At 36.4% G+C, this 8,419-nt stretch overlaps 1 protein-coding gene, 1 non-coding gene and 1 pseudogene across 18 annotated transcripts in view; 1 reads left to right on the top strand and 2 right to left on the bottom strand.

Annotated features, from left to right (window-relative positions):
• Nucleotides 1-8,419, bottom strand: part of LIMCH1 (LIM and calponin homology domains 1) — a 92,250-nt gene that overhangs the window by 37,093 nt on the left and 46,738 nt on the right. The gene's annotated exons all lie outside the window — the stretch shown is intronic.
• On the bottom strand, nucleotides 2,613-2,731 carry LOC111741566 (annotated as a pseudogene).
• Nucleotides 4,595-4,734, top strand: LOC111741525. The gene has a single exon (XR_002781017.1). It is a non-coding gene; the product is annotated as a small nucleolar RNA SNORA76 (small nucleolar RNA).

Genomic DNA, 8,419 nt, shown 5'->3' with positions numbered 1-8,419 from the left:
GGCATTAGTTTTCCCCATCACATAAATTAACTCTGAAGTATTTCTTGACTCATACCTCATAAGTATCCATCTATTTCCAGGTCCTGCCAATGTTCTAACACAATAGTTTTCATGTCTATCTTCCCTTTTCTTTCTACAGCTAGGGCCAAGTTTCACCTTTATTCCCTTGTTCTTCAACTAAGGGGTCTCTCTGATTTGAATCTTGCTCTCTAATCTCCTTGGCACATCACCATGATGTTCATCTCTCTCAGTAGTACTTCAGTTTATCACTTTAATGTTTGTTTCTCTCCCTCAGTAGTACCTCAATTGTATCGGTTTTATGCTTGACAGAATTTATAATATTAAAAGAATTTGGAGCAATCTAAATGTCCTACAATTAAGGAATTGCCCTCAAAGTAACAATTATTCCCAAGGACTGCAGTGTGTCCATAAAAGGAAATATTATGCAGTAATAAAAAGGGTGTTGAACAATAGTTAATAATGTAAAAATATTTATTATCTAATATCTTAAGTTAAAAAAATGTATACTGTATATATAATATAATGCCTACATATAATATAATGCCTACATATACTACACAAATTCACAAATATTCCTGTTAATACATATACAAAAATGCATATAAAAAACAGTAAGAAAATACATTACAATGTTAATAGTGATTATTTTTAATGTGCTTAAATTTTGGATGTCCGTTTTCTTATTTTTAAACATATTTTCTGTATTCCAAAATGTTCTACAATGGCTATGTATTGCTTCTGTAATCAAAAAACAAAATCAATGTCATTTTACATTAGTTGGGAGCCACTTGACTTGAGAGTGAATTCCAAAATTTTCCCACTGTTATTATAGCATTTGCTTTATAAAAATAAATGATAGGTTGAATTAAATACTCGCTAGACTATATATACTTCAAAAACCAACGAGAACAAGTTAATGACTATTGTGTTTGTTAGCAATGGTGTCTTATTGTAAAGGGTTAAAGTTGAATTTTAAAGTGTGTATGAAATATTATTTTAAAAGGTTTTAAGACAAAGACTAAAATTGGTTTCAGGAAAGTCATTATTAAATACTTTATAAAATATCCCTATAGGTTTTCAAAAAGCTATGAATTTATTGATCTCTCATAAGTATATACATTTTACCCATAAAAAAAACTGGCCTTTAAAGTAACCCAAATGAAAGCCCTTTATAGCAATGCATTGGTGGAAATGGTCACTGAATTCTTTTAAAAAATAATCTTATGCAAGATAAAAGAATGGTTCAACAAATGCAAATCAATAAATGTGATATACCACATTGATAGGATGAAGGATAAAAATTATATGATCATCTCAATAGATGCAGAAAAGGCATTTGACAAACCTTAATATCGTTTCATGTAAAAACTCTCAATGAACTTGGTATAGAATATACCTTAAAATAATAAAGGCCATATTTGACAAGCTCACAACTAACATCATACTTATTGATGAAAAGTTGGTAATGTTTCTTCTAAGATCAAGAACAAGACAAGGGTGCCCACTCTCATCATTTCTATTCAACATAGTACTGTAAGTCTTAGCCAGAGCAATTAGGCAAGAAAAAGAAATAAAAGGTATCCAAATTGGAAAGGAAGAAGTTTCTGTTTACAGATGACATGATCTTACATGTAGAATACTGTAAAAAACTCCACCAAAAATACTATTGAAATTAATAAATGAATTCTTTAAAGTTGTAGGATATAACATCAATATACAACTATCTGAAAAAGAAATTAAGAAAACAATCTCATTTACAATAGTAAATCAAAAATAATAAAATTGAAAATAATAAATACTTAGGAATAAGTTTAACCAGGGAGGTGAAAGATCTGTACACTGAAAACTACAAAATGGTGATGAAAGAAATTGAAGAAGATACAAATAAATGGAAATACATCTTGTGTTCATGGATTGGAAGAATTAATTTTGTTAAAATGTCCAAACTACCCAGAGAAATCCAAAGATTCAGTGCAAGAAGAACAAAGCTGGAAGCATCATACTTCTGGATTTCAAACTATATTACCAAGGTGTAGTAACCAAAGCAGTATGGTACTAACATAAAAAGACACATAGATCAATGGAACAGAATAGAGAGCCTAGAACAACCCATACTTTTACAGCTATCTATTTTCAACAAAGGCACCAAGGAATACAAAATGATAAGGGACAGTCTCTTCAATAAATGGTGGTGGGAAAGCTGGATATCTACTTGCAAGAGAATAAAATTGGACTCTTATGTTACACCACACACAAAAGTCAATGTCTAAATGAAGTAAAGACTTAAATGTAAGACCTGAAACCATAAAACTCCTAAAAGAATACAAGGGTACACTCCTTAGTATTGGTCTTGGCAATGATTTTTGGATTTGACACCAAAAACAAAGACAACAAAAAAAAGCAAAAATAAACAAATGGGACTATATCAAACTAAAAAGTTTCTGCACAGCAAAGTAGATAATTAGCAAAATAAAACACAATCTACAGAATAGGAAAAAATATTTGCAAACTATGCATCTGATAAAGGTTGACTTCACAGATTGCAAGGACCTTGTCGGCTTATAATCTCTTTTTATTTTTTTAATTTTTTACGCCTACAGCACCTGGTTTTCCTAGGTGGTCTCCCATCCAAGTACTAACCAGGCTCGATCCTGCTTAGCTTCCAAGATTAGACAGGATCAGGCTTGTTCAGGGTAGCATGGCTGTAGACTAGATGAGAATTTTCTAATGATGGATAACCATGTATAAATTCTGGGAGAACATAATGTTAACTTAAAATGCACTTTTAAAACCCTAGGCAGGAAAGAAGCATCACATTTATATTATTTAATGAATTTTTAAAACTTTTTAATATATCAACAAGCCTGAATTGAATTCTTTTAAGAAATTTAATGAGTGGAAATATTTAAATAAACTGAAGTCTCTTTTATTGTATTTATGTTGTGTGTGTGTTTATATTGTTATATTAAGGACTGATATGATAGTAGCACTTGAAGATCAACCAACCAGTCTAGTATTACAAAAGAATAAGCTGGGTTTTATAAAGTACTACCCCCACACACATAGAAATATTAATATATGACAGTATTTTTTGTTTTATAATGTTAATATATAAAACATTGTCAGAGATACTGATTTTTAGGGTTTTCCCCAAATGTATTAGGTTATAAAACATTTATATTGGGAAACAAATTTGCAGTTAAATATTGATGAACAATGCTCTTGAGAACACTAGTGTTTCCAATTACTAGAAATAAAATTACTACGAAAACAGGCCAAAGCCTCCCCAGCCCCAAAGTGAACAAAGAAATGGACAGATTTTACTAAATCTCAGATGCCATCAATTTCAAGTTGTATTATTTTAAGTACTACTAAAAAAGAAAACACACTGTTAAATATGACACACTACTGACTGTAAGATATATCCTGATTTAGAGATGTTCAAACGTGGAAAGTGTGCCACTTTGAATCAAAGAAATAAGACAATTCATTAAGTTTTTAGAAATAACTTATAATGCAAAGGAGACAAAATCCTCAAGCACTACTTCACTAAGAATTATTCTACTAGCACACCACAGTAATATTTACTTACACATGACTAATAGAGAATTTTCATTTTCAAGAATTCTCACATTTCCAAATGCATGTTTATATGGCTTACATATACCGAGCTCCCAGATGACGCAATTTATCTTCCCTCTAAATGATGCTTTAAAGGTTACATACTGAGGTTACTCCATTAGCCACAATCAATATTTACTGCCAGTGCCGCTGGGGTACTTAACATGGGTTATCTCACTTAATCCTTGGAGCTAGCTTATAAAAATATGTATCAGTATGATTCCCTTTATACAGGTGAGGAAACTGAGGCCAGGAGGCTAAGTGACTTAAACCAGGGTCACACTGTTAGCAGGTAGGGGAGGTGGGAACTCTGCCCTGTGCTGGCACCTCAGTGCTCCATTATCTAGGCTGGGAGTCACACCCAGCACCAAGCTGTTGCCAGGGATTTAACGGTTTTGATATGTGAAAAGCCGTCTAGAACCTGAGAATCCTAACTTTATCGTTGAAATGATTCAAACCTTTTCCATTTCATTCATTCTCATCCATTCTACTTCATTCTTTCCATTCTATCTCTCATTCACTTATTCTGTACTCTCTGATGAGACCTCTCCAGAATCCCTCATGACAGGAGGCAATTTAGCTAAGTTTCCACTTTCCAGGGAGGCTCAAGACCAGCCTGCTCCGAGCCATCACCCCGTCTCAGGGCTTTCAGTCCAGTCCAGGTTCCGGCCGGAGGCGGGGACAGGAGGGGGGTGGGGTGGGGGGCGCAGTGGCCCAGCACAGTTTCTGGCATAGAGCAGATAAGAAAATGTTATTTGCGTTATTTATGGACTTCATACTCTCAGGCATAGTTTAAATGTATACTAGTCATCAAAATCAGCTGATTACTAGCAAAATAGTCAAGATAAAGAGAAAAAGCAAGCTTTAATTTGAATGACATGGGCCCATTTAAAAAAAATTTTATATGCACTGAGAAAAAGAGGAGGATGCATATTTTTAAAAAATAGTATTTGCGCTGCCTTTGAGCCCCTGCTGTGCCTGCCCAGGCACATGGGGGGGGAGGGTTTGGGGGGTTGTCAGCCGACAGCTCCAGAGCGCATGCTTGCGCATAACTGAGGCCCTCTGTTCCCCTTTAAACCACAAACAAGGCAGCACCTCTCTTCCTAGGGTGGGTTTCCCCAGGAGGTTGTGAAAAAAAATCTTAGTATTAAACTTCTGATTGGCTGGAGTAATAGGTAGCTTATATTTGCTTTATAATTTTCTGTATTCTCTAGTATCTATAAACTATATAAATAATAACAAACTATAAATAAATATAAACTATAGGTAATCAAAGGAAATGCCCAAAACCACTTTAATGAACTTGTGTCTGGATCCTTAATCCCGAAGGCTTGTTACTTTTGAACTCTCATCTTTATTTAAAAAGCACCGAGTTCAAAATTGGCAGTTTTAACCAGTCCTGATAGACACAGAGATTTGCCTTGCTGGAAAATTCACTTTCGGACCCATACTTTCCTTTGGTTACAGGTAAACAGAAGAGGGGCCTTCCCTTCTCCAACTGATAACAGTCTCAAGAATGAAAACAAGTAAATAAAAACAGATCCCTGGACAGGAACGAATGACAGCAAAGAAAGGTTACAGAGGCCTAAGCCGGGAGTTGGCTTCCCCTTGATGACAAGGCGACCCAAACTGGCTCTGATACCAGAGTTAGCCCTGAGGCCACGGGTAGGAGGTGGCAGTTTCCTGGCTTGAGAGGGACATGATCTAGCCACAGAATTCACTTGGCCTCTGGCTGCTCATTTTAACAAAACTCTTATTGGTGGACTGGTCCAGCAAGAGACATTGGAGAATGATCTGGAAATATAAAGCAGTAGACCAAGAATAGGCCTGATAACTAGGGATTGGGTGGTCTCATGTCCAAAGCAGAGAAACTGAGAACTCAGACTGGTCATTTAATCTCTTGGGAAGATGTGATATCCATTCTATGACTCTACTATTTTATGTTTACCATTCTATGACTCTGAGTGATTTCCTGGCTCCAGTCTTGACTAACTTACCTGGACACGAGCCTGGAAAATTAGTCTACTTAGGTCTTGGCACCATGATCCAGGTGCCATATGCGCCATGCATGTGTTTCCCCTTTCACTTTTATACCTCCAAGTATATACCTATTTTCACTGGATAAAAGAGGGTCTACACAAAGAATCAGCCTCCCCATTCCTTAAATTTTTTCTTTTTGCCTAAAACTTTTTAAACCAATAATGTGAGATTCTGATCCAGGTAAGATGGGCTGAGTTTGATTTTTTATTGTCCCTCATGTATACTTTCTTGAAGTCTATAAATGCTTCTGTATCTAAAAAACTTTAATGACCTTTAAAGAGAATTAAATCTAATACTCTTACAATTACTTCTAGATGGAGAAAAACAGTTGCTAAAGAAATGTCTGTTGACATTTGACATTTAGAAGGAATTTTCAGTTGGTTTCAGTTATAAGGAAAACAGCACCTACTCAAATTCTTTCATGCTGCTCTCAGCGCAGAATGAAATGTTTCAAAAAAGACCTGCTTGTCTGTTTTCCTGGCTCAGAAAACATTAGGTAAGTACTAAATTTTCAGCAGAAAGGCCTAGAGTTTTATCAAGGTGGAGGGAAAAAAAACAAACAAAAACCCCCCCAAAAAACCAGACCTGCCTTGTCACTTAGTTTGAGAAAAGCAGATGAAGTAGTTTAGGTACCTAACAGCTGAGTTTTTCCCTTGATCAATAAGGGAGAATTGCCAAAAACCAGGTGGGAAGGTGCTAGCTAGCAGGGAGGGAGCACACAACATCATTTGGGATGCGTTGGCAAGAGAACTGATTAATGGTCATGGAATGGAGTTATGGAGAGGTCAATGGGTGGGTCCTGAGGGTCTAGGTGGCAGAGGGAAGACAAATTGGGGAAAAGTGAACAATAAGAGAAGCAAAAAGAGCTGCAGGAAGAATCATGTGAACATCTGCAAGGGCAATCATCTTTTGGAAAAAGCTGTTCATTCTGTATGTTTCTTAGAGAATTACGACTGGAATGGCTGACAAGCTGAGCTGGAAGACGACAAGGAATTCCTCCCATTTGTATGAAATTCACATCTGTTCAAGAGGGTAATTTTGACAATCATACCTTAACCCAAAAAACTTTACACCTATCACCTTTTCAGGCTTCTGAAAAATATACTGTAACTTTCCTTCATTGGTTGTATGACAATATAAAAAGTAACTTAAGGGCATCTCTGTCTATGAGTCGCCTTAATATCATGTTAAGTGCTTAATACATGAATTCTCACAATAACCACTGATGCATATACTGTTGTTGTCCTTAGTTTAAATATAAACTGAGGCTCAGGCAGTCTAACTTGCTCAGATGGGGTTTGATCTTTGACTTAGTGCATGGGGTATTTTAGGAAAAGGTCATTTTTGGTACCATCAGGGAGAGATTCAAATACAAATATAACTTACAGTAGATCAAGAACATACTGGAATAGCTTTGAGGGAGACATAAAATGTCTTTCCATAGGTCACTAAACAAGATAAACTAGTCCTCAGATTACAAGACCTTCCAAATTCTCTTCCAATCCTGGAGTCTGTGTTTGCATTATGAGATGATTTTCTTACGGAAGCCAATATTTTAAATGTAAAAAAAAAGCATTATGTTTCCACTTGGAAACATCAGGGATACCAGGAGGGGACAGGGCAAACCTGTTCCTCTACTTGGGATGGACAGCATTCCAGTCACCCTCCTCACCTCTTAGCCCCATGATCCCCTCTGGGGGTCTTCTTGTGGCCTACTTACCACTGTCCATGGCTTTGTTTCTGCCACGCCCAACATGTGGGATATGGGGATATTCCCAACATGTGCAATACCTAATTTCCTCTTCCATTTCAATCCCACACTTAAGAACAAGTTTCAAAGTCCACATCTTACACAACACCTTCTCGATTAACCTTAACCTATAATGCTCTTACTAGTTCTTTTCAATCTTACATTCTTCTAGTCTTCTGACCCTATTAACTAGCACTTAATTATAGTTTTTTTACTTTCCTAATTGCTTTATGAAAATTGCTTTCCCAGAAAATTTGAGGTTTTTTTTCTATTTCAAAAATGGAGCACAAAGTTGGTCCTTAATTCATGCTTATCTGTTAATAGGCAACCAGTGGCAAAGCAACTGCCATCACAATCTCATTACTTAGAGATGATTCAATGGAGGCTGCTCTGAAGTTACTGGTATCAGTAGATATAGCCAGAGTATTAAAAAATAATAAAAGCAAGCCTAACTTAATTTAGGATCTATTTCTAAAGTAACAGAACCATGGTCCCAAGAGTTTCAAATGAGAAAAGTGAGGGAGAAGGAAACTGGAGATGACATACTATTGCACAAAAGTGGTTATGTTGGCCCAAGAGGCTGATACTCCAACCTCCTTCTGTCCCCCACTGGAGTCTTGTGGCCATCCTTCTCTGCTATTCTGCATCACAGTTTGAATTCATTCCCCTGCCTACTGTTGCTGTGCCCTTTGAACAGTTCCAGCTCTCCCTGAAGGAACTGTGACATTTTAGTGGTGGGTGAGGCTACTCCTCTGTAAAAAGTGTATCTGTTGGGAGTGCAGTTTTTGGAAGAAAGACACTATTTAAAAAGAAGAACACTATTCCTTTGACAGCTCCACAGAATGGAGCAAATAAATAAGAAACAGCAAATCAGGTCTAATCTGCTATCAAGCTCTGACAGGCTCTGAAGTGCAGCCCCACGTTTTAAGCTGGTCACTATACTTTGCCATCACCAATTAATTCCACTGTTTCCATAGGACCACACTG

The sequence above is a fragment of the Pteropus vampyrus genome, unplaced genomic scaffold (genome assembly GCF_000151845.1).
Source record: "Pteropus vampyrus isolate Shadow unplaced genomic scaffold, Pvam_2.0 Scaffold79, whole genome shotgun sequence".
Taxonomy (NCBI): Eukaryota; Metazoa; Chordata; class Mammalia; order Chiroptera; family Pteropodidae; genus Pteropus; species Pteropus vampyrus.
This window is presented reverse-complemented; position numbering and strand designations above follow the sequence as displayed.